The sequence below is a fragment of the Etheostoma cragini genome, chromosome 10, assembly GCF_013103735.1.
Source record: "Etheostoma cragini isolate CJK2018 chromosome 10, CSU_Ecrag_1.0, whole genome shotgun sequence".
In the NCBI taxonomy this organism is placed as follows: domain Eukaryota; kingdom Metazoa; phylum Chordata; class Actinopteri; order Perciformes; family Percidae; genus Etheostoma; species Etheostoma cragini.
This window is the reverse complement of record NC_048416.1, coordinates 13,013,664-13,039,675: the sequence shown is the minus strand read 5'-3', so window position 1 is coordinate 13,039,675 and position 26,012 is coordinate 13,013,664. Positions and strand designations below refer to the sequence as shown.

At 40.3% G+C, this 26,012-nt stretch overlaps 1 protein-coding gene across 1 annotated transcript in view; it reads left to right on the top strand.

Moving 5' to 3' along the window:
- frmpd3 (FERM and PDZ domain containing 3) overlaps positions 1-26,012 on the top strand; it is an 87,556-nt gene that overhangs the window by 26,975 nt on the left and 34,569 nt on the right. The window contains exon 2 of the mRNA XM_034884433.1: positions 11,063-11,168. The gene's annotated coding sequence lies outside the window, so the exon portion shown is untranslated. The remainder of the gene's footprint in view (positions 1-11,062; positions 11,169-26,012) is intronic.

The window sequence follows — 26,012 nt, the reverse complement described above, 5'->3', positions numbered from 1 at the left end:
ATATATACAAGGGAGCGAAGCATATAATATGTAAAGAAGGGAACTCTGCCTCTATAATAGAAAAACCCATGAGAAAAAGCGTGTAATATAACAGCGGACCAACTGAATGAGTCTAAAAACTACCACTCTTAACTAAAAGCATTCAATGAGTCACTTGTCATTTGCAAAAACAAACAGTTGTACACTATGCATTAAAAGCGAACAGTGGAAGTTAATATAAATTTGAACAGAGTAAGAGAGATAATTATGCACAATGCGTATTCTCTATTTTAGCATCAGTAAATCTGTTATCAACCTGGCGATCAGTTAAAGAAAGCCGTGAACGCGTATCAATCCAAATTACCTCTTCCTGGCTTGACCTAGTCGTTCCTCTTCAGCTTGGCTTTGCCTTTGTGAAACACACCAAGCCAGGATGCACAGATTAGACTAGGTCAAGCCTCGCTTTGTCAGTTATCCTTGATTTAGAAATTCTGCTTGGTGAAACAGCCTCCTTCAGATGGTGGCCATGTTCACAGTGCCTTGTAATGATTAAAATCTGAATCGAGATGCAGATTAAACCTTTCACAGTATGTTTCACACCCTCAACACAGTAGTTTCCACTGACTCCTCCATTGATTGTTGTTCAACTTCAGCACATTCACAAATGAAGTCCACTCTTGCTCGCTCTCTCTCTCTCTCTCTCTTTCCTCCTTCAATTTCCACAGACACTGTGGTGCCTGCAGACCTGTCAACCTCTCACTCCCAGAGTGAACGAAAACTGGCTGCTGAAAACAACCCCTGGGACTAACTATCTTAATTAGCAAGTATTCCTGTTTCCACAGTGATGCATGCCACAGCACAGGGCACAGTGAGAAAAGGCCAACCCGCAGCTTTCCATTAAAAGCTTAACCGGGTTACGAGCTAGCAGGAACATCTAACAGCATGGTGATAAAAGACAGAACACACAAATCAATGTGTACTGTACATGTATAGGCACACACATATAGTTTACAAATCTGTGTACACACATACAGTACAAACTCACAGTAATAAATTGAAATCATTTGCACTTAGAAAAAAACAACAACAAGACCACTGAGATAGCACTGTGGCTGCACACTTCAGCAGGTTTATTATGAATATCCAAACTCAAATAGCTTTTACTTTTATCCGTTCCCATGCATCCTACAGTCCCATCAGTGCCATCAACCATGTGTTATCTAGCAAAGGAAAAAGGCAAAGCACCTGCTCTTATAACCATAAAGCCTTTGAAGGCATTAGGACGCATACTGACAATACAGGACCCTGAACAATTACAGGCCTTATCTTCCTGCCTGACAAACAGTGCGCTTCATTATGGGCTTTTAGCTGACACCTTACCTCAGCCTTTTCTATTGAATCATCACTGCTAATGCAGAAAATGAAACGGCTAAAAGGCTTGTTAAATATATCTGAATTGTTTAACCACAATTTACCTCATTGATAGTCCTTTTAAAGCCTCAAGTAGTGAGTAGATGCAGTGAATGACAATTAAAGAAAGGACATCGGGGATGCAGAGGAGGAGGAATATGTAATGCTTCTGAAGGAAAGTAGGGAGGTAGTGGTTTGCACCTATTTCAAGTATAAGACAATTATTAGAAATAAATTGGACTCTTTCCAGCCTCACTGTGTGTAAAGAAATCAATAATATAAATTACAGTTTTGGCTGTTCATTTATCGATTGATTTATGTATCCCTTTGTATCAGAACAAACTCTTGGCGAAATGTCAAAGCCCGAGGTGCTAGTTTCAGCAGTAGGTTGTACTGGGTAAAAACTAATGCACTGTATGTCTTGATTACAGAAACACTCAAAGGGTATATTTAATGTTTGCTATAAGTGTTTAGATTTAATGGGGACACGGTTTTAAATAAGGGTGCTTGTTTTTCTAATCAAAGTACCCCTTAAGTTGCACACCGATTTGTACACCTCCTCAACAATCACCCTAAACACCGGTATACCACAGGGATGTGTGCTGAGCCCTCTCCTTTACTTCCTCTTTACCTACGACTGCATACCTGTACATGGCTCTTACACCATTGTAAAGATTGCAGACAACACTACCGTGATTGGTCTCATCGGCAACACCGATGAGACGGCCTACAGGGAGGGGGTCCAGCACCTATCCTCGTGGTGCACTGACAACAACCTGACTCTCAACACAAAAAAAGAGCTAGACCAAGACCAAAGAGCTAATTGTGGACTTCAGGAAGTCTAAAGCTGGCACACACACCCCTATCCTCATCAACAAAAGCAGAAACTGACAGCGTGCATAAATCCTTCACTCTCTTTGACAGTGCGTCCCCTTGCCACAACATTTGTTATGGGGACCCCACCAGTAGTTGACCTAGGATCCCAGAACCAGGATGCGCTTGTGCGTTCCGGTGCCACCAGAATGACCAATGGGTCCACCTCCTGGATGCGTGCCAGGAGGAGAGGAATTATAGGGAACGGGGGGAAAGCGTATAGGGAAGCCGTACCCGGAGAGAGATGACCCAGAGAGGTGGGTTGTTCCATGTATTCATAGAAAACCACAGTGTGCAAGTGTATTTACTCTTGAGGTGAACAGATCCCCCTGTCCCCCTTCAACATTAGGTCTGCTGCACAGTTCAAGAACCCCCAGGATCTACACCTCTCTGAGTGACAGCAGGTGTCTGTGTTAGTAGGTGTCTGTGTTAGAAGGCTTCTGGCTATCTCCAACAGCTGAGATGAGCCCACACCACCCTAATGGTTTATGTATGCCGCTGCAGTCATGTTATCTATTCTGACGGCTAAATGCCTCCCTGCTGCCACTTGGGCAAAATGTTGCAACACTTTCAGCACCATGGACAGCTCCAGACCGTTAAGTGTGTGGGGGGGGGGGGGACACCCCCCACACCGCCACCACCTGTGATTCGCACATGCCTGACAGACGCATCACAGGCAGAGCCAACACAGTTGTGTGTGGCGCGATACGTGACAGCAGAGAGCTCAGTGCGTCCAGCCTTGGCGCTGACAGTTTGGCTCTCACAGTGGTTGAGTCTGTGTCCATGCACAGATAAATTATTGTCTGTGAAGAGACCAAAAAGCTTATTCGCCAGTTTATGGCAAAGCCAAGTTTCTGTAGGTGTTAAACAGCCTCCATTGTGTGGAGTGCAGTCCTCTCCTGGGAAGGAACCACAATGATTAAATAAAAAAGGACTTTGATCCTTTCTCTGCATAACAACTGTAACGACGTCTCCATGCATTTGGAGAAAGTGCGAGGGGGGGGGGGGCTAATGAGTAGTCGCACGCCAGCAGGTTCAACATGAAAAGATCTCCCTGGAAGGAGAATGGCAGGCATTTCCTGTGTTTTGGGGACAATAGAAATGTGGAAGTACACCTCTCTCAGAACATTTGAGGTGGCGCACACATCCCAACATGTGTTGACCCAACCGGTTGAAGACAGGTCGAGAAATGTCCCTTTCTGCCCGTCTTTTGCGGTGTGAGAAGTAATGGGAGTGGAAACCATTTTTCTTCTTTGCCGGCATCTCTGCCAGCTCCGACATTAGACGTCCTATGGGGTTGGGTCAGCAACATAGAGCGTGCCGCTATGCTGGCTATGCATGGCAAAAGCTTGTAGTTGTTTGTTGTTTGTTGCCATAGCAACCGAGAGTGCTGAGCCTTTCCCGCGCTGTGAGAAGTGAGTACGTGGTCATGACCAACAGAGCGGCACGCGCATGCCTGTGTGTCGGCTGTTTGCGCAGCAGTGAGAATCACTCTCACCATTTCACATAACCTGCTGGGAGGTGGAGAAAGACTGAGTAGGGTAAAAACAAGCACTTTGAGTGGGTGTGTGAGCCTGTTAATTCGGACACAGCGTGGCTGGTTCCGACCATGTACTGCACGTGGACGTGGCAGCGACCCGGTCTATTTTCCAACTGCAGCCAGAGTGAGTTGCTAGATAAGTTTCCATCCACTTGTCAATCAAGTTATTATTATTAGTAAAAACACTCATGCGAATAAAGCTGATGAAAGACAATAAAAACCTGTGCGTAATGACATCGCATGCTGTTTTGCGATCAAAGTGGTATGTCAAATTAATTTTAGACATTTTCCATTCATTATTGCACTGAACATTCAAGCAAACATATGCGACAAAGTTTTTCTAGACAAAATGGATCGTGTTGTCTCCCAACACATGATCAATATTGCACAAGCTGTAATAGCGCTTGTGTGCCAGCTGTTAGCAACATGTCAAGCTATAATAAGAAAACAACGACGCTATCAACATATCGCTATGACGATGCAGATGCAACTTGGCTTTTATTTTCCCGCCGGCACTGCTGCAAGACAACTCTTCTTTGAGACATGTCTCGCTGTTTGAGTGCCTTCAATTTACTCCGTAAGACGTCCCATGGCTTGTCTTAACCTTTGTTGGCCACTTCCTTCGTGAGTTTGTGAATAAATTAAATTCAGAAAGTCTCTCATCTCCTTGTCCATCAACTTTGTTGACATCCGCCATGTTTGCAGACAGAACGTTACTACTGGGCGGAAATGAACTAAAACGTTGTCTTCTTTGTTTTGTGGCGACAATAAAATGACCTAAAACTTAATTGCAATTCATTATGTATTTAGCAAACAACGATTCCATCAGAGTTTATTGAATAAGCCAAGCTAAAAGATTTCAAGCTAAAATCCAATGAGACCGAACGTATTTCCTTTGAGTTGTTATTCATGAAATGCCATTGAATTTGACTGTTTCCACAGGGCACTTTTCATTTGGTAGCCCTCAATTTGGATAAAACGGTGTGGATGGAAACATAACCACAGTTACTGCATTTACCGTTAGTGGAGTGGCAAGTGGATTGGACCGGGTGGGTACTGCCCACCGGGCCTCATCACCCAGGCGCCAGTAGGTGGAGTGGGAGCCGGGGGTTGTAGTGACACAGACGGCAGACTGCGGCATTCACACAGGTCGATAAAAAAAAACTAGCTTTTGCCCTTGTGTTTTGCACCGGGCACAAATCTTCATGACTGCACATGCGTGAAGGGGTCACCCAATAACGATAGCTCTTAGAGGTCAAAGCCTATACAAACTAGAGCTATATTATTCTTACTACTAGTATAATGTCACTGCTACTACATTGCGCACATGTTCTTCACCCACTGTTTATATTACACAGCCATATTTCTTCTGGTCTTATAACACTGCCATATATATCTTATTCCTACTTATGCATCACCTATCTATATGGCATTGCACATTTCTGCTTTTTTTGCACTTCGGGTTGGACACAAACCCGAAGTCTTTGTTCTTGTAAACTGCATAATGATAATGAAGTTGAATCTAATCTAAATGACATGCTGTTGAAATAAGACAGTTGCTGTCCATGGTGCTGAAACTTCTCCACCACACAGTTTTCTGTCCATGGTGCTGAAACATCTCCACCACAGTTTTCTGTCCATGGTGCTGAAAAATCTCGGCTTTGGGTTTTTCCATTTTGCCCACATCCTAGTTGACTTTGCTTAAACGTAAAGGTTAAAATGGACACTGAAGTATTTTTGAAGATACAGTAAGCATCAGGTGTGTGTGATATGATCAGATTCCTAAGACAGCACAGAGTCCAGGCCGTTTGTCCTTGCCACAGAAATGACCTTGGTAGAGAGGTGTGAAGGAAAAGGAGGCAGAGAAGTGTGTGTAGACGGACACTGTTTACACAGGACAAATATGAAGGATTACAATTTGTGTCCTGGTAGAGCAGGGAGCTGAGAGTGTAAGGAATGCTGAGAGGGTTTTGAAAGAAAATAGTCTGGATAAAATGGACAAAGGGTCAGCCTCTGTGTACTGATAATACAAGTCAGATGGTGGATGGAGGACGGAAGAAGATGAGGTTTAATGTAAGAGCATATGAGTGAGTAGAAGAAAGAGGAAAATAGGCTCATTTTCCTTGAGTGGAAGCAATTGGGGTGAGTTGAAGGGACCGAACGGTAAGGAGCTTTGCAAACAACTGATTCATTCATGAAACCAGGTAAAAGGGCCTGACTATCCGACACTTGCAGAATTCAACAGAGCACAGCACCCGGCAAGACATTCAATGATCAGTTGGCTGCACATGAAACTATTTAGAGTTTGCCTGACTAAAGCAAAAGTCTTCTCAGAAGCCAAATCTGTGGCTTTGGAGATTGTGTAAAGTATGCAAACATATTACTACTACTACTACTACTACTACAACTAATAATTAATATAATAATAACAATAGTAATAGCCGCAAGCGGCGATTTGCGGGCTCTAACCTTTTTTCTCAATAGAAACTTCAAAGTCATTTCACACGTGGTCCAACGTTGTCATAAAACATATCTTGCAAGCTCTGTAACAATTGGACAAACGGTGCACTTTCTTAAAAATTCCTACAACTGATTGGTCAAAAACATTTATTTTCAATTTGGTGTGATATGTAGCTCAGTTCAGCTCATAGCAATTTGAGAAAAGCAGATGACCAACACTAAAACATTTGCCAACTAATATAGCCGCAAGCGGCTATTCCAAGCTCAAACCTTGATTGTATCATTATCACGTCCAGTTATTGTGCATTTAAAGTGTGTGTGAGTTCATTACATGTCCTGGAAGTTTAGTGTTGATTGGACACACATTTAGTCCTTTAAAGCCTGATTTGCGCTATATCACCTGCAATTTGTTCTTATTTATTGTGCCCCTAGTGGTCAATTTGAATGAAACTTTCAGGGCGTGGTCCAGGTACTTATTAGGACATGTCCTGAGAGATTTGTAATGATTGGACAATCAATATGTGATTTATAGTAAAATGTGACTAATGACAATCACCTATCTGGCGCTTGTAGCACTCCCTAGTGTCATATGTATATGAAAATGTCTTGGTGTATCTGGGGAACTTATCTGAACACACCCTGTGTTTTGTGATGATTGGCCCTGCGGTTGTTGATGCACATGCACACCATTTCCAGTTATTCCTCCAAGTTTCATGTTAATAGTTCATTCCAGCTCACAGGAATTTGAGCCGGTCCGGCAGACAACAAATAATAATAATAATAATAATAATAATAAAAATAATAATATCTAAAACAGACAAACATAGAATGGTTCTACTGCTTCACGATTTGAACCCTAAAAATAATAATAAAATAATGCTGCCACTCCCTTCAATTTTTCCTCTTCTGACTTTGCATTTGCTTTAAAGTATTGATTTCTTCCAAGAACAATACAACTGGGTAGAAAAGTTAAGTTAAGGAAATTAACTGTCAAATCTTCACTGAGTATATATATATATATATATATATATATATATATATATATATATATATAGTACATGCGATTTATAATTACCTCCATTTAGCACAACCAACCACTCCTCCAATCTTAACACTGTATGCATGCCCATTTAAAGGACATACTTGTTTTTTTCACTTTTAATTCTTATAATATATTAAAACATGTGTTTTGTGCTTGGACATGTGATTGTGTTTTTGACATGAGATTCTTTTAGTAATTGCTTGTGAATAAATGACTATGTATTAGCTGTGTGCTTGAGCATCAGAGATCAACCTGTAATATTGAACATGTTTTCTATTTAGTTATAGCCTCTGGCAGATACTATCTAATACACTTTTTAGCCGACACCTAATTATATTCCTGATGCAACTGGAATGACTCGTAAAGGAGGTAAAAATCATGACAATGACATTATAATGAGGATTGACAAACTAAAATAAAATATGTATATAAACAGGCATGTCATTGGTACTGAAACCTAAAATATGTCTTAATATCCATATTATGCAATCAAGCTTCATATATTCAAGCTCAATGTTTCAATGTCAATTTATGGTGCCAAACAAATAGAGAAATAAGAACATTAACCTACTTTACCTCTAACATACTTTTAAAAAAATGCAATTTTTACTTTGAAATGATTGTCTTGTATTATACCATAGTAATAGATATACTTGTACAACTTTTACTTTTAATAATTTTTTCTCTGTTTCACATTGCTGTTCTCTGCTTGCAACAGTATAGTATGATTATCAGTATATATGTAGATTAGTGAATGATACAAGGTCACCAATGTATTTAAATGTAGGTTAGTGAGTCTAAAAAGGTACAATGGTATGAGAAGCCGGTCCCTGCTACGTGTTAAGGAAACATGTACCCGTACTACTACAGGAAGCTACACTGGGTGTTGTTGGTGCTAATTAATATCCTCCTACCTTTATGTCAGATCTGATTCTTGTCTTGGATTCTACATCTGACGTGTAGAAAATCCTCCTGGGTCAGTTGTAAAAAGCAGTGGGAGACTATTATGTACAAGTTCCCCAGGTTCCAGCAAGTCTCCATCTCATTCTGCCACCTGTGATCAAAGCTGCAGGCAGTCTATCTTTGAAATGTACCATTTGTGCAATTATAAATAAATGTTAAAGCTGGAACACTCTGTCTCTCTGTAATAGCCTGTGCAGTGGGTGCCCCCATCCTATGGAACAACCCCCCCATGCATATTAAAGCCGTACAGACGCTACAAACGTTTAAATCGCTGCTTAAGACGCACCTTTTAGCAGTAGCTTTTAACCTTCGTTTACCTGGTTTCTGATGTTTTAAAGTGTTGTTTTGTTTCCCTGTGATTCACTTTGGTTGTAATATTTTTACATTTGTTATTTATGTATTTGACATCGACCCTTTCCTGCACTTTAGTTAACTGTTGTTGTTTTTAAATGTGCTACAGAAATAAAATTGACATTAACATTAGAAAAGTGTAATGAAATATTAAAAAGGCATTGTTTTAGTGATTTGAGTGTCATTAGTTAGCTCAATATCATATGATAAGAATTTCTATCAATACAACAAATACACTACAAATCACTTAATGCCCTGGCACCAAATTATTATTATATCAGCTCATGTTAAGTTTACTTGTAGGCCAAAAACAGCACATACATGAGAACAAGAAAAAATACAAAACACAAAATAATAATAGCCATTACAGAAAAGGATTTCTTGAACTGAGAGTGGATAAACAACTATTTGAATTAAAAGACATTATCTTCAAATTACATGTAAAGTAAAATATCTGGATGTGGACAGATACCCGTCGTCTCTACCATGTTCCTCATTACTGTCATAGCAGGAATTACCACCCAGTGCAGGGACAAAATGTGTTGAGTCACTATGGACCGTAGCTACCACCTTAGGCATAAATAAATAAGAAGTTTCAACCTCAAAGGACTCTATTGCTGCCCATGCAGCCACAATCTGAAAGGAGAAAGGAAGAAGGCCCACACACTGCAGACTAATTTTTTAGCTTACTCCTACTCACACAAAGAGACATGCAGCAAGATGAATGAACAGGGTCACACAGACCATGAAATCAGGACACCCAAACTAAAATTGCATTGGCAAGAACCTGAACCTTTGAAATAATGATAACTCGGGAGTTAAACATAGCAATATGAAGAGAATGACTTATTCCAGTAACTAAGCAAAGCTTTAAGGAAGGCCATAATAGCCTTATGGAGCAATGTTTTGATGAGTGGGCTGCTGAGTTGTTGCTCTCGTGCAAGCAGAGGTCACACACACACACTGTACAAGAGCACAGTTTGACTGATACACGTTCCTGCCAATGGTTTTACATTACCCACTTGTCTACAGGTGGCAGTAATGTGCCAACAAAGGTAGAGAAAAAGACTGCAGGTAAAAATGAATGTAAACGATGCAGGGTCCAAAATATACCAAAACTGGCTTTGCAACGGTTTATGAGAAAGGAAATGTATTCTACGTATTTATCAAGGATACACACAATCAGGGGCTGAAGTGGGCTGGAGCGATCTGGAACGGCATTCAGGCACCTTCAATTAATAAGTTTAGTGCATGTAGGTACTGAGTGTGTGTGTGTAATTCAGGCCTGTGTGTAATATGTGTAAAAAGAAATAAGTGTAAATTGCAATTTTCCTTTGCGAGATTAATAAAGTATACATTATTATTATTATTATTATTATTATTATTATTATTATTATTATTATTAACTTAAAAGGCAACAGGTTCTGTTTTTTGTTTCCGGTGATACCATAGGCGAGTGTTTGAAAAAAATGACTTTGAACTCTTTGCTTTAATGTAACCCTTTCAGATTTTACTCTATGTTATGTTTTATTCTTGTTCCTTGATTGAAAGCACTTTGGATACCTGCTGGTTGCCGTAAAGGGCTATGTAAAAACATGTTGACTGATTCATTAAAGTATGCAAAAACCGTGATAAACAGCACATGAGGTATCCAAGTAAGGGTCAGCACCAATAGTGTCCTTGTCATTTTATTAGGTTGTTATTTATGTTAAATAACATAAATGGAGAGCCATCCTTACAGACTATAGCACCACACAGAAAATCCAGCACTCAGCCTTGCAAAATCTGTTTTTATTGCTCAAAGTGCACACATATCACAAGTTCATTACACAAAACAGACTTCGTGTCTAGTTATTTGCACTCCAGTTTTAATAAACCATAAACAGCACTGGGGGTTTTGTGTTATTAGCAATCAGATTAATGAGCATGAGCAAGGGGGTCTAAAAAATGCTGATATTGCATTATCTAGGGTGCCACATTATGAACAGAAGCAGCACAAACAGCCTGTGAACCTACAGTTTGCAAAACAGCTGACTTATGTGGATGTGTGCCTAAAATTTTTAATATTTAAAAAATTATATTCCACTATTTTATTCCAAACTATTGCTACCTTGGCAGCAGAACTCTGGGGTGCAATACACACGGTTCTGTAGCTGCTGGATTTAAAATGAGTCTTGTGACCTAATGAATATCTAAGCTAAATAACACCTGTGTTTTTCACTCACCTACGCACTACTTTTATTAATAGTATTTCAATGTGTTTAACTGTATTTACATATAAATCTATTACTCAAAGTAAATTCTACATATTTTACATTTGTGTATCTGTCATACAGGCTCGTTTTACTGTATGTACCAACAATGGGGCTGAAAATCAGTGGGCTGTTCAGCATCTACTGTGAAAAACATTCAAGTCTTCTGTGTGCTTTTGTGTCTCTCAACAGGGAAACATACCACCAACCAGACACTTGTGTGTGTTTGTGTGTGAGGTTGGTGGGAGACCCGCTTTAAAAAAGGAACCTCCTGTCCACCAGTCAGCATTCAGAGATCGTAAGTACACCTTCTACCTTCCGTTTCCAAGTATCTATGAGCCAAAGCTATACATGGTTGCTGAAGGATCCCTGTGTTCATATCATACTGTGAGATAATATATAAAAGTTTAAAAAAAACTAATCCCAATCAAAAGGTAAAAAAGCAATATTAGACAAAACATAAATCAAGCAAAGAAAGATTTCAAACTCCTTCCGTTTCAGTTTGATCTAATAAAAGCTATAAAACCTTATCTTACAAGGTTGAAACGCAAAATCTTTAATCAATGTGAGCCATAGGCCAAATCTATATTGTTGAATTTTGATTAAATGCATAACCTCTTTTGCGCTGAATGATCATTCAGCTTTAATAGACCATTTAAAATAAGTCACGCATAATTATTCCTAGTGCTTTACCCTCCAGTGTTAACCCTCTCCAGTCTTTCTCAAGAAACATAAATTATTTCCTGTTCGAGGTCATGAACTCTGTCTGGGTGGGAGGCTTCTGTTGTCATGAGTGTGTGATCTCATGTGCACCAGTTTGTATGCATGTGTGTGTGTGCGTGTATATGTTCAGGTGTGTGTGTATGTATGTGTGTGTGTGTGTGTGTGTGTGTGTGTGTGTATTTGTGTGTGTGTGTGTGTGTCCTCTGCAGCTTTTGCTCACATCTGCAATTCTGCATTGATTCCATGCCAGTGAGCAGAAAGCTGATGCAGAGCGGTGGGTTCTCTGTTATAGCTAGGTACATCAGCCAATGGCTAGTGCCATTACAGGATGAGTGTGACGGAGTTTAATAATGCTGCAGAGTAAATGACTGCAGTCCATACACTAATCAAAATTTGCTGCAGTCATACGCAAAAGTGCTGAAATGTATGCATGATTTCAATTTCCACAGCTGGAAATTGTTGCATTCCACAAAGAAAGTGGCACTAATAAATATCTCAGTGCCGCTGGAGAAGAAAGGGAAGCATTGTTCACTACTTCACAGAGATTTGAGAAAACTGTGCTGAGAGGAGGCCACAGAGGACCTGTTTTGCTGGGGATAAACAACATGGAGCAGCAAAAAAAATCCTCTGTGATCTGCCAGGGGGAATATAAACAGTTACTCAAGCATATGGAAGGTGTTGCTATCACAGGGAGAAGGGAGTTTGTTTTTCTCCTGCATCTCTACGTATGTAGTTTACATTCCACAAAACTTGATCGGTTGCCCGGCCTTTAATGATCTATAAATGCATGAGAACACAAGCTGGTAAAAAAAGAATAGATCAGACTGACAGATGAGCAAGTGATTAATTCTGAGGCACAGATAAGCCACTGTTCCATCTTCAGAAGCACTTCACAGGCACCTATTAATATGCAAATGTGGCTCAGCTGGAATTTATTGGACTCTTACCCTATCTTATTTCTTCCTAAATGATGCATAAACTGATACTGATTTTGGGATAACCGTGGGACTTACCTGCTAAAAAGACTAAGCTACATGAGCAACTAACAGACAGTAACCAGGAACCAATCCAGCCACTGAACCGTCTGAAGCAGGAGACCTGCTCAGAGGCCGCACACTTTGTCAAGATTTTCATCAAAGACAGATGTAATTTAATGCATCGAAGCTGCCGTTTGAGCCTACGTCTTAAATAGCAATCCCCTCTGGATAAGAGGTCTCTTTTACCCTTGTTCTCTTTAACTGATATGGGAGCCGACCTGATTCAATGGTTTTATTGATCAAACTGACTAAATAACAGTCAGCCGCTCAACTTTATACTGGGGCGATCTCTCTATCCGACAAGCTGAACTCTGCTTCAGGAGCACGGTCATATCCCTGTTGTAGGGACTACCGACACCGTGTTCAAAGTTGTTAGAGCCGCCATCAGTCAGATAAACCCATCAAAGGCCAGGCTGGATATCCTGGTGGGGAGCATTTACCAGTTCAAAACCAGCAGGCTGATCCTCAACCTCTGGTGGATTCCTCTTATCCTGACAACGTGACCCTTTCCTCGCTTCATCCCTGACCTCTCTCTGTGCATCTTCTGCACTCGTCATTTACTCACGCTTTCTTCAACTACTCCATCTCTACTTCTCCCTCCCTCCGTTTCCTCTATACAGTGGATACAATGTTTCTTCCTCCTGCTCCTGGAAGTTGAATCCTCTGAGATGGTAAGCTTATAGCAGCCATCAAACACAAAGGAGTTTCTCATATCTGACCCCTAGAGAGTAGTGGCTCTGAGGCCCCTCGCATGTCTTTCTTCTCCTGTTTAGATAGAGAGAACACAGCTGAGCTGGTGCCAACATGTTGACAACTGTGGTAATAATCAATGCTGGAAGAGCTGTAAAATTGCAATTAGTCGATCACCGGTTTGTTTGTTTTTTAAAGCGGACTGAATTTGGGCCAAGTCTTATTCTGAAATCATTTTCTTGATCTCAGCAGGATCTCCATGCTCAGATAATGCAGGATGTGTGCAACAAATGCTACTTACTCCTGTGTGTGTTTACAAGTGTATCAGTATGTGTGATCATCTCCAGACTCATCATGGCGCCTTCTCCTGTCACAACACTGTCTGGCAATGAGCGGATCTGTCACACTGGGTGACACAGCACTCTAATTAATCACAGAGAAGGACCACTAATGAAGTCATTATGTATTCTGATAGTTTTATCTTGACAACCACTTCTTTCACTAAAGAAATGCACTTAAAAGGCTCAAAGACATAGTGGTAATGGATTTGCAAAAATTGAGAGATTGAACAGGACAGAGTGGATGTGAAGTATTACTCCATTTCTTCAAGTATTTCATTTCACTCATTTTGCTACCAGTGTTGGTAATTTTGGTCTCACATCAAGAATATCAATTAAGGTTTTCTTTCCTTTTATTCTAACTAATGCAGGACCCATTGAAAATGTGCCTGTTTAGAACGGGCAGATTGCTTGGCCTGTGGTATTGCTGCTTGTAGAATTCATCAAAACCAAATTTTTCCCCACAATTACTTACAGAAAGACCCCAAACCACTTCAACCACCCTACTACTGACTTACTGATTTACCTGACAGAGAATGTTGCAGATTCAGAATGTAATTACAACATATCAAGATGAAAATGTGCAATAATCAGACATTAGCCTCATGGACTCACAGCAGCACACTAGCCACCCGGTCCATGTTGAGAGCTAATCAGCACATATCTGTGTTAATCAACCACCAGAACCGGACCTGTTGGTGTACGTGTGCAGAGAGAGAGAGAGAGAGAGAGAGAGAGAGAGAGAGAGAGAGAGAGAGAGAGAGAGAGAGAGAGAGGTTGATTTCCATACAGGTTTAGTGGCTTGACAGTTAACTGTGGAGTATGGATTTGATTCACGGGGTATTTTGGCAATGGTAATGTTATTAGTTAGCAGCAGAGATAGCGAAAGTACTCACTTCCCATACTCAAGTAGAAGTACAGATACTTGTGTTAAAAAATACTCTGGTAAAAGTAGAAGTACTGATTTAACTTTGTAACTCAAGTAAAAGAAACAAAGTACAGGCTGAGAAATGTACGTAAAATAAAAGTAAAAGTAGCCTTGCGAGTAACAACCATTTTTTAGAGTGCAAGCTCTAAAAAAGCTCTAAAAAAGGCTCTTTATATGCCATTGGCTATATTTTAAATGGATGTCTGCCAATAGGCCTAAAACATCACATATATGATTATGATGATTGGGACAGAGACTGGGACTCCAGGTTAATAAGATTCTGACTGAGCAGCAAGATATGAATCCAGTTGTGATTCTGGGAGAATTTACAGATCCAGTTTCTCTTTTTGAATCTTCCCCTTAACATTTAAAGGAATCTCCATGTATGTGTGTGTGCTCAACTCTGGCTTCTGGAAAGAAAATAAAGGACAAAAAATGAATTACTAAACAGACATTAATTAAGAAGTTCCCCATACATTAGAGCCTTGCAGCACATTGGCCAGGAGTCATTCTTGATGCCTAATATCTCAAACTTCTCTCTCTCATAAGGCCGATTGGGAATGTCTTGCTGCTCGTCTGGAAAATCTCTGTGAGGTCCGTTTTCTTTAATTTCAATCATATCGCCTTCCATATTTCTACGTGCTAACGTTAGCGATATCAAGCCGCAATGATTCGACGCAAATGAATGCTGCCAAATCTGTATTCTTGTAGTGGTGTGTCAAGTGTAACGTAGAGTACTGTCTAGTCCCATCCAATTAGACTGAATTCGGTATTGATGAAGCAAACAATAATAATGGTAACTCCAGTGAAGTTATTTGGAACTTGTTAGTGAGGACTAGTTTAGGACTGTATTTAGAGCTGATTCTGGTTTACAACTTTGCCCCAGGTGTGTCTGTTAAAACAGGGACGGAGGCAACGTCTCTCTGGGCTTCATTACAATCAAGCAACAGTACAAAAATGGACGTGGCTCTGCTATGGCTGCGTGTTTGTGTGTGGTTCTGCAAAGAAAGAAATAACATTGTAAAGGTTACCATAGACAATGCATCGGAATATATATGCTAGCAAATAACAATACACCCACTATTAATAACATTATGTTAATGCAGTATAACTACTGTAGCCGGCTTTATTCTACACAAGACATTCTACAGTCACAATGTTTCGTTCTGCTATCTACTCGTGCTACAGAAAAGTGAAGAATAGGTTTGTTATATTCAGTCATGTAGCAAACGTTGGAAGCAGGAAATGAGTCCTAACACAACACCCCCCCGTTGACTATAGGTGGTTGTGCTTTGCACGTGTGGGATTCTGAAATGTCAATTTGGGAATGGCTGTTTTTGTTATTCAAAGTCAAAGACAGTCCAAATTTGTACTACTTTGCACATTTTTATGGGTCTGAAGTGTATTTCACATTTAAACTGCCAAAGCTCCGCCACTTTCTCTCTCTGGTCTGCTCAGTCAGTGAGCAGTGTGAGACGGGGAGGGGCCAGCGGATAGAGCGACAAAAGCCAATGTGTGCTTCTTTTACAGATATATATTTAATTACACCTTTTGCAATTCTAATCCAAACACAATCAAACTTGGCACTGCACTTAGTTGTGCCAGAAGCAAGACACCTGTCAAGTATGTCAAATCCATCAGACTAACGGTTCTAAAGATAGCGGCATTACACACACACACACACACACACACACACACACACACACACACACACACACACACACACACACACACACACACACACACACACACACACACACACACACACACACACACACACACACACACACACACACACACACACACCTGCAATTTATAGCTAGATGGCTCCAAGAATAAAGTGCTGGAGTCCCCCTTACCCTTTGAGCCAACTGCATCACAGTCACAGAGTTTGATTTGTATTCAACTTTCTTCGCTCCTCAGACTACTGATGCAACATCCACATCCGACGGTGTCAGACAGTCTGTTGTATCTGCTGACACCAATAATGTGACTCATGAACCTCCACAGATACATTCAGATACGGAACTTGAATTAAGTTTGAAAAGTTGCAGTAGTTAAAACAGAAAAAAAAAAAAAAGTATTCTAACCCTATTCTAAATATTTCCCTCCTCTAAAGCACTGATTTAATTAAAGATTGGACCAGACTTAACTCCTTAAAGGAGGGATTACATATAATTTGATGATTTATTGTATCAGGAACTAAACACAGTGGTGTTTAATTGCTATAAATTATCTTTAAGTGTGTGATAATAGTCAAGATTTTATTCGCTTTGTTTTTGTGTTGCATTCAGTGCAGGCGGAATGCAACACTTTAAAATGAAATGGAGTTCTGTCTCAACAAACTTTTCTAAGAGTGTTGATCCAATAATCTCTGAATTTGGCATGCAGCAGCTTTGGAAACTCAAAGACCTACAGTTCTTAAAAGACTGTTGGCACTCCTTATCTTTGAGCTGCCGCGGGCAAAAGAAGCCGAGCCTGAACTTGTGGAAGCAATATTCAATCAAAAAAACTGGACACGACCGGACGTTTTGTAATCCCCCCTTAGGATACATTTTTCAGTGTAAAAGTAATTTTGCTAATCGAATACGCATTGCTGTATAATACCTTTCTGTTATTCTAGTATCTTAGGGAGTTTTGTAAAAATCAAAATGCAACAGCGCTCTGACAACATAACACTGCCCTGGTAAGTTGATCCATAGTTCCCATGGCACTCAGACTTGCCAAATGCTATTTGTGGCTAAATATTATTTTACTCCTCTGAAATCAGCAGCTCAATAGCAATCAGGGTTGCCCACGCAAATGTTCACACATTCACATGAATGTGCACGCACATTAACACAGAAACGGCAAGAGATACAGAGAGAGAAAGAGTGAAGTGGAAAAAAACAAACAAAAAATGATGTGTTTGTATGTCAGTAAGTAACTATGGTGACATATCTTGATACTGCTCATTTTGTGCAAAAGATAAAAGGAGGAGTGGAAGTGTGAGAGAGGAGAGAGGGAGGGGAGAGAGACAGAGAGAGACAGCGAGGAGAGAGAGAGAAAGAGAGAGAGAGAGCGAGAAAGAGAGAGCTTTTGTTAAAGACCAGCAAGAGTAAGAGGATGACGTCGATGAGGAGCTAGATGTAGATGTGGTCTCGGCAGATTCGAATGCTGTAACGTCTGACTCATAACCTCTCCTCGTTCCTCAGCCCTCAGGCTTACAGCCGCTACATTTCAGAGATGCTACTTTGCGCCTTGCTCAACAGGTTGCTATGGTGATCACTGACCTGAGGGATATGTAAATCATAACCTACTGAGTCCACAGGTAGTTTAGAAAAAAAGTGTCAGAGGCTATTTTGTGCTGTCAATGGAATGGATCAGCCAAACACAATTGTCATGTTGTAGGCATAGCAATAGTAATAAATAGCAAACTATGATAGTAACGTAAATAAGTTTTTAGATTTTGGTTGGATCAAACAAGAAATTTGAAGATGCACACTTGGGCTCACTGGTAACATTTAAAAAAGCAAACCAGTTAATAAGGAAAACCACGTTACTTTGTTGCTAGTGCTACAAAAATCTTAAGACAGTATTAGGGCTCTGATTGTGTGCATGCGCTTGCGTGTGTGCATGTGTGCATGTGTAATGAAGCAATTTATAATTTCAGTGCAAAATCCTGTGCATGATCAATAGCATAATGAGGCCTTAAGTATCTGCACACAATACTCTTCACATGTAGCAGTAGAACATTTTTTGGCCTTGGAACAGCCTGTTCATATGAGCAATACGTTCGCAAAGCTACAAAAAGCAAAGCCCTGGAATTTGTATTAGAACACCGTTGGCCACGAAGGAAGGTGCTGAAGGAGGGTCTGGCTACTCCACAATGCATTCTGGATGGGAGGAAAACGTGCTCTGGTTGAATGGCATTTCTTTAAACCAATCAGCATCGTCAAGGGCGATGCTAAGCTCCTTACGGAGCCGCTGCTAAATAGTCATGCAAGAGAAGACTCAGATTGGACAGATTGTCTGGCTAGCTGTCTCAGATTACCCTGTAGAGATCTGGGGAGCAGTTAACCATAGTCTTCCTGAATCCACCGAATTAAAAATTACAACATAAAGAAAGCGAAAAGAAACGGAAAATATACTGACACTGTCACGTGACCAGCCGCCGGTCTCCTAGTTCTTGTAATGATATCATACTTTTTAGTGTGCTAAACTTTTCATACTATATCATACAAACACGTTCATGAGAATGCATTGCTTGACTTAAAAACTTTCCGTCTGGGATTCATTATTCTGTTTGTGCGCTTCTCACACACTGAGACACACACTGAGACACACACAAGTGTGAAGTAAAGGCTTTATAGAGCATGAAAACAAACGAGAGGGGGCTGATGTCCCTTGCTATTTCTTAATTAAGTACATGCAACTCTCATCTTAAAATTGTAAATGTCACCTCAGAGCTTCTGGCTACCGTTCCTGTGCTTCCTCTTGGTCGTGGCTCTTAAGTGAAATGCTGGCACAGTTGGGAGTAATGTAGCACTTGGCCACACTCTTAATAAGATACTCTGAAGGGCTCTAGAGTTACAGCTGTATCTTGGTAATCCCAAAGAAAAACTCAAGAATGCAGTTTTGTTTATAATCAGTGTATCAATTGCTAAAACATAGCATATTTTCCCAAGAGTGTGTGTGTGTGTGTGTGTGTGTGTGTGTGTGTGTGTTTTGCTCTAGACTGTGATGAGCCAACAGGAGGCAGCTCAAATAAGAAACATATATGTCTTCAGCACCTGCTTTCTTGCCTCCTAACTGAATGACTACACAAGCAGATTGCATGTGTAGTCCTGTCTCATTGTCACAGCAAAAATCCCCAAAACTATAATGACTAAATAAAGTCAGAGTGTGCACACTTTCGTGTTTTCTTCCACCAATGTATGCATTTTCTCCCTCCATGAAACTTAACCAGCTCCAACAAATTGGAGTTGAAATAGTATTTCAATCATTTGTTCTGACATCGTGATGAATCCTGAGGAAAGACGAGAGTCCAGTAGGCTTTGAGAATGAAACAGCCTATTGCCTCAAAAACAAACAATTTTGTCTGAACCTGAAAAGTCTCTTTGTCACTGTGTAACAAAAATATGCAGTCATTTTGCTGACAGGTTAGCTTCTGTGAGTACATTATAGCCCTCTCAGCTTGTTTTACCTGTGTTGTAATGGCCGTGCCAACTCTGATCCTGCGTTAACAAAACAAACAGCTCCTTCTTTTGGGACACAGTACATGTCTTGTGTCTTTTCTGTAGCACCTGACCTAGTGCCTTGAGTGGTTCGTAAGCACATAATGTGTCTTTCAAGCCACGTTTTGTGCTCTGTTTGGTTTGGTTTGTGTCTGCAGCTCAGTGGAGCAGCAGAGAGGAGGCTATAAATGTCAATTAGCACACAGTATCACACAGCACAGCTGTTAATTATCTTAATGCAATCAGCCATTTGTTTGTCCTGGGTTTAGAGTAGAAGGCCTGAGCAGACACATGCATGCCTGCAAATGTCTCTGGCTCCAGACATTGCTACAAATGCTACCACTCAAACACCAACCACAGTGTTCAATTTGATTAATTTTAAACTGTATTCCGTGCATAACGTCCCATGTTCACACACACACACACACACAATATACAAGGACATCTAATTCACCCATCGAATCCATGACTTACCCGCCTTCCTTTCCCCCCAGACTCACTACGCTGTATTGTAACCTCTCAGTTCCCCTGTCACAACACTGCAATCAACTTTGCAATCAACGTTGCTTTCTCAAACTTCACACACAAGGCTGAGCACACGCTTGTGTTGAAGAGGAGACGAGACGAGTTGTGACAGGGCCAGGGCATCAAGAAAAGAGGCACGGAGCAGACAGTGAACAACTTACACCCTAGAGACATTCACAAGTCTTCTGCAAGTCTTTTATTATAACAAAAATATGAAATTTAACATTAAGTGTTAAGATGAGTCATTAGCCGCATCTTCCCCCATTTTATAACAGCCTTTGCACCTTAATATGAAAGGTGGATTTAGTGTCATGAAAGAGGAAGAAAAGGGAAAGTCAAATTAATAAAAAGTGACACGCTTGGACAAAAAAAGGCGTACAGTGCCAATACAAAGTCAGTGAACCCCTTTGATTTCTATGCTTTTTTGCATAATTTAGTACTAAAATGTGGTCTGATGTTCTTTAAATTCACAATAAAGTTCCATCTCCCTGCATAACAACATAAAAACACGTTTTTGTGTACTTAAAATATTTGAACAATTTAAAGTCAGGCCGGTAAAATAAAGTGAACCCTTGGTTTAAGTAACTTTCACAGCAGTGACCACAATTAAATATTTCCTATATGTTTACCACAGTTGGCCAGGTGGAATTTCAGACCATTTCTCAGTACACAACTGTTTAATTATATTGATATAATTAACCATTGTGAAACATTACTTATCCTATGCCGAAGCCATTTTGTAGTTGATGTTTCACTGTGTTTAAGGGCATTTTCTTCCAACATCTCCCAACATCTACTATGCTTCCGATGAATGAAAGCCCCGAAACTTAAACATGAAAGAATGATTTTTAAGTTTTTGGTGTAGGTTTAAGTTTTTCAAACATTGTTTTTGAGTAATAATTGTTTAGGCCGAGGGGCATCATGGTAATCCCTACTCCATGCTTCACTTTAAGGATTATGTTATGGCTATCAGTTTGTTTTGCATCGTTACTGCAAATAAAATGTACTCTTTTCGTGTTTCTACAGAACATTGTCCCAGTAACACAAAACAATTTGAGATGTATAATGAAAATACGAAGAGATGAGTGTCGATAATCAATATTTTTCATGTGGCTTGCACAGAACAAGACATAACTAAACTATTTTAATTTTTAATATTAAGATTATTTAATAAATATGCCATTCAGAAAACAATAATTTGGCTGTTATTAGTTTAAATATGTGTGTTTCTCTATTATAGTGACTTTGATGAATATCAGACCACAACTCATGATTTCTTTTTTTACATTAGTGTAGGGTTCAAACCGGCTTTCTTTTTCTTTGCACTGAATGCTTATTATCTGTGACTCAATTAGACTCTCCTAATTTCTCCTATTCTCACTTTTAACGACAAATATGGCACCAAAATGGTGCCTATGGTGCCTACTATTTTACTGACTGAACCCTTCAAAAGGTCCACCAAAAGGGGTTCGATATGACAGACCACCTAAGGCATTAACTGCGATCTTGTTGATTATCGCCACATTCACATCGATTATCATGTGCTTCCCTCCCCCTTCATACTCAGTTATCACTCTGTGGTTGCTGATACGGAGCTACACTATTGATCGCAGCCCATTAACAGGTACAAAAGTGCACAGTTGCAGCCTGATTCATTTCTACTTATGGAAGAGCCATATCTCAGTAAGCCACCTACACTTGCAACTGGAATAAACATCTGTCTACAGGTACCCTTTACACAAAGCGCCTTCTATAAAGTAAGAGTTTATTAGAGCATAAAAGAGCATAAATGCTTGACTCTTTCCAAACAGAGATGAAGTGTGATGGGGGGGGGGTTACATTTTTTGTCAAAAACAAATAACTGAAAAAGGTGTATCAGATGCTCTGTTCCAAAATCTAAACGATAAATGTCCAATGCAATTTTGCACGCCCAGCTGGAATAGCAACCACACATTGGTGGTTGGTAAAATGGTGGTGAATATATCATGGCTGCAGAGGGACAGTGTCATTGATTGAAAGCAGTGGCTAAGCGCAAAGAGAAATTCATTGAGCATACTTATTTACCCTTCATAAGATAACAGCAAACAATTTTTTTTTAAACGTACACCCCAACTAATCCCAGAAAATGATTTATACATGACAATACCCCACCGCAACAAGAATTGCATGCAGTCAGCGGTTCTGCTTGAATGTAGTAGTCAACCTCTTTTAGATATGTGCACTACGGCAGGCTAAATATTCCTCTCTCCTCTCCTTTGCCCAGGGTGCATTAAATGGATTAAAGCACTAAGAGCAGCCAAGCAAATATTCATTTCCTCCACACAGAGTGTGAGAGCACCAGACAGCACATTACGGACTGTCACAAAGTCCCTGGACCATCTCGCCAGATCAAAGATGGAAATTAAAATCTTTAGAGAAGATACAACCTGTTCATTTAGCAGCTTTAAAGCAGTAGTGTTTGTTTGATTTTTGCCCAACATATGCAGGAGTTAGCATATCCATATGGGGAAAAAAGTTACAGCAAACAATGTATTTGGATATAACGTGTTGAAAGCAAAAGGATTATTACTCTAGACCGCTTTTGGTTTTGGTTCCACAGCATGAATTAAAGTTAAGCACTATTTAGAAACAGGAGTCGGCTGTGAATACAGAATATACACAGCACAGATGTTGCATTATCTTTAAAGGTGCTCTAAGCAATGTCACGAGTGTGAAGGCAAGAACATTTGTTGTCACATACAGCAAACATCTCCTCATAGTCCGCGAGCTGCCTGTCCCCTGATCACTGTGTAAAAAACAAAATGCAGTCTCAGTAGACAGCCAAGGGTCTGCAAATTAGGGCTGTGCAATTAATTGAATTTTGATTTCAATTGGATTTTGGCTCCCAAAGATCACCAAAATAGTATAATCAAGAAAAAAACGTTTATTTTGCCATGTTCTGTGTTGCAACAACACTCTTATTTTGTCATGCAATCTGAATGAGTTGTCTAGGAACAATTAACATTTGCTAACCCTGCGGTGAATCTTTAAGGACTTTTCCTTAGGTAGCTACTAAATAAACCCACTGAGGGCAACATTATTGTTCATATTTTGGCACCTTTAAGTAGGCTACTAGTGGTCATAGTGAGTGAAAATGTGATGGGAGATGCACATTGTATTATGTATCTGGAAATGTTCACTAGCTGTGTTACCTTATGTGTGATATCTCTAAAGCTCAACAGTAATAAAACTGATTTTATTCTGATCCAAAGACTCTTTTTGTGAGATAAAGACTGGACACTGTCCATTATATCCAAAGTTCTAAAGAGTAATCATGTTAGACAATCCTGAAATAATCATGGTTTTTATTTTTTCCATAATCAACCAGCCGTACTACAAACAGTAACAAAAAAATTAATAAACTGTGCCCACCTGCATCACAAATTATACACAATCACTGTTCCAGCGTTCCAGCCAATAAGAGACAAGAAGGATTTGTGGGGGGGCGTGGGGGGTTAGTGTGCAGAAGAATAGAAGGGAGGGAACAGAATGAGGAAGAGGGAGGGGCAATCTAGTCTTGTTATGTTTGAAAATACTTTGAACATCAACAGGAAGTAACGTCACCCAACATCGCTAAGAGCACCTTTACATATAGTCACTGTGTTGTCTTTTTAATTCTAAGTCTGACTGCTAGTATAAAAGAGTCCCTAAAGTGATGATCACACAATGCTAACAGCACAGGATTTGATCAAATCACTCAACTCCCTAACTGCCACTAGAGGTCAATGGACACCCCGCACCCACATCTCCTACACATCATATAACAAATTTGCACTGGGCAATATGTAATAGATGCAACAGGGGCGATTCTAGGAAGGTCTGAATGACACAGTGTGCCTTGCAAAGTGTTAACTAAGTGTGACAAAAATCTGGCTGCAGACAAATAAACACCTGGTGAATTACTCAAAACCGCCTCTGTGGTAGTTCCCGCTACAGTAGTTGTGTTTAGGACCACGTACAGTATTGCCAAGATGACACACACACACACACACGCACACACACAAATAGACTCACACGGTGACAACAATATCAGCATAGCTGTCACGGCTGGTAAGGATACTACAGTAGACAGCAACTCTGTTCCGTTCCTTTAAAGGAAAGCCTTGCAGCCACAATGGATGTTGAACAATACACCCAAAAAAAACATCCATACAGTTGTTGATATAAGGATTAATAAAACAATTTTATTTTGTCATGTTGTTGTGAAAATGACTGTGGCAACAGTTGGAAAACCTCAAAGAGGACAAAAGCTCCAAAATTGCTGCACAGCGGTGGACTTTGGTCCAAGCTGAGGCAGGGGAAGAGCGTGGCCTGGCTGAACCCAAGCAGGCAGGCAGCAGGGGCATGGCAGCTCAGCAGGCCAGATAATTAACTTCCCTGATGGAGCAGTCACTTGGTATTCTCTGCACACACCCTAAAACATACCAGCACTTGATAGGTCAGCGGCAAGAGAGTGAGACAGAGGGAAATAAAGGCATAAAAAGCTGCAACAGAAGCTCCCAGACCAGCCAGACCGTGATGGCAGGGAGGCTGGGGTTGGAATCAAGTGCTTGCTGTGATCTGAACTTTCACACAGACATAACCAATACGCTATGCTAAAGGTCTTACATTTTACTGTGATCTTTTACAATGTCACCTTGTCATGTCACTTAACACATCTGAATTAACGGTAGTACAGTTCTACCCTCAGCAGGCAGCTGTTTTCAGTGGGAAAAGCTATAATAAACCCAATGTACACTACCTGCTCAGCACCAAACAGGACAAAGCCTGACATCTGATGTCAGGCTTTGTCCATCCACTTCCACACTCAGCTTTGTTTTGCATTTCTTTTAATCCATTTGCTATGGGAAACAACCTTCAACCTAGCAAGCTACACACTGAAAATAAGTTTTGAAGAAAATTTGGATTTTGCAATTAAGCAGTCAAGAAATTATTGTAAGAACAAACTGAACAAACAGCACACGGCAACCAAATTACATCCAACCATGTATCCAGCCCATTGAAATAGTGCATTCTACTGTACTGTTTGAACAGTTAACTTGATTTACTCTTTTATGGGGCATTTTCATTTACCCTCATATATCTGTTGTGTAGCCAGACCTTATTCCAAAGCGCTGTAAAGGTCTGGCAATGCAAAACTAGGGCCTACTAAACACACTCTCCCGGCCGCAAAGTTGTTGAGGAAACAACATGGAGAAGAAGCACCTCAGTGAGTAATGTGATAGTGGGAGAGCAGAGGTCAGAGTGGATTTTGTGGTTAATGAAGTGTTGTACTGGTGAATCCACATCTTGTCATTATGTTAATAAGAGATATGGGCAGAGCTGTTTGTAATCACTGTTGTTACAGCAAAACATATTCATATTTTCTCCTCAGCTCCTTATGTTGCTGTGGAATATACAACAGATAGAAATAGAGCTGGGAACATCACATTCTAAACAGTTAAGCACAATGCATGAATTAGTATTACAGAGAGAGTGTTTGTGGAAATGAGTCAGAACATTTGTTTACAATGTGGAAAAAGCATAGCTCAATATTAGTCAGAAAAATACAGAAAATAGAATGGGTGTGGGAAATGAGCTGCATGCTGCACAGGAGCACTTTATTGGCAGTCACAAAAGGGGGGAGTTGGGGGGGGGGGGGGGGGG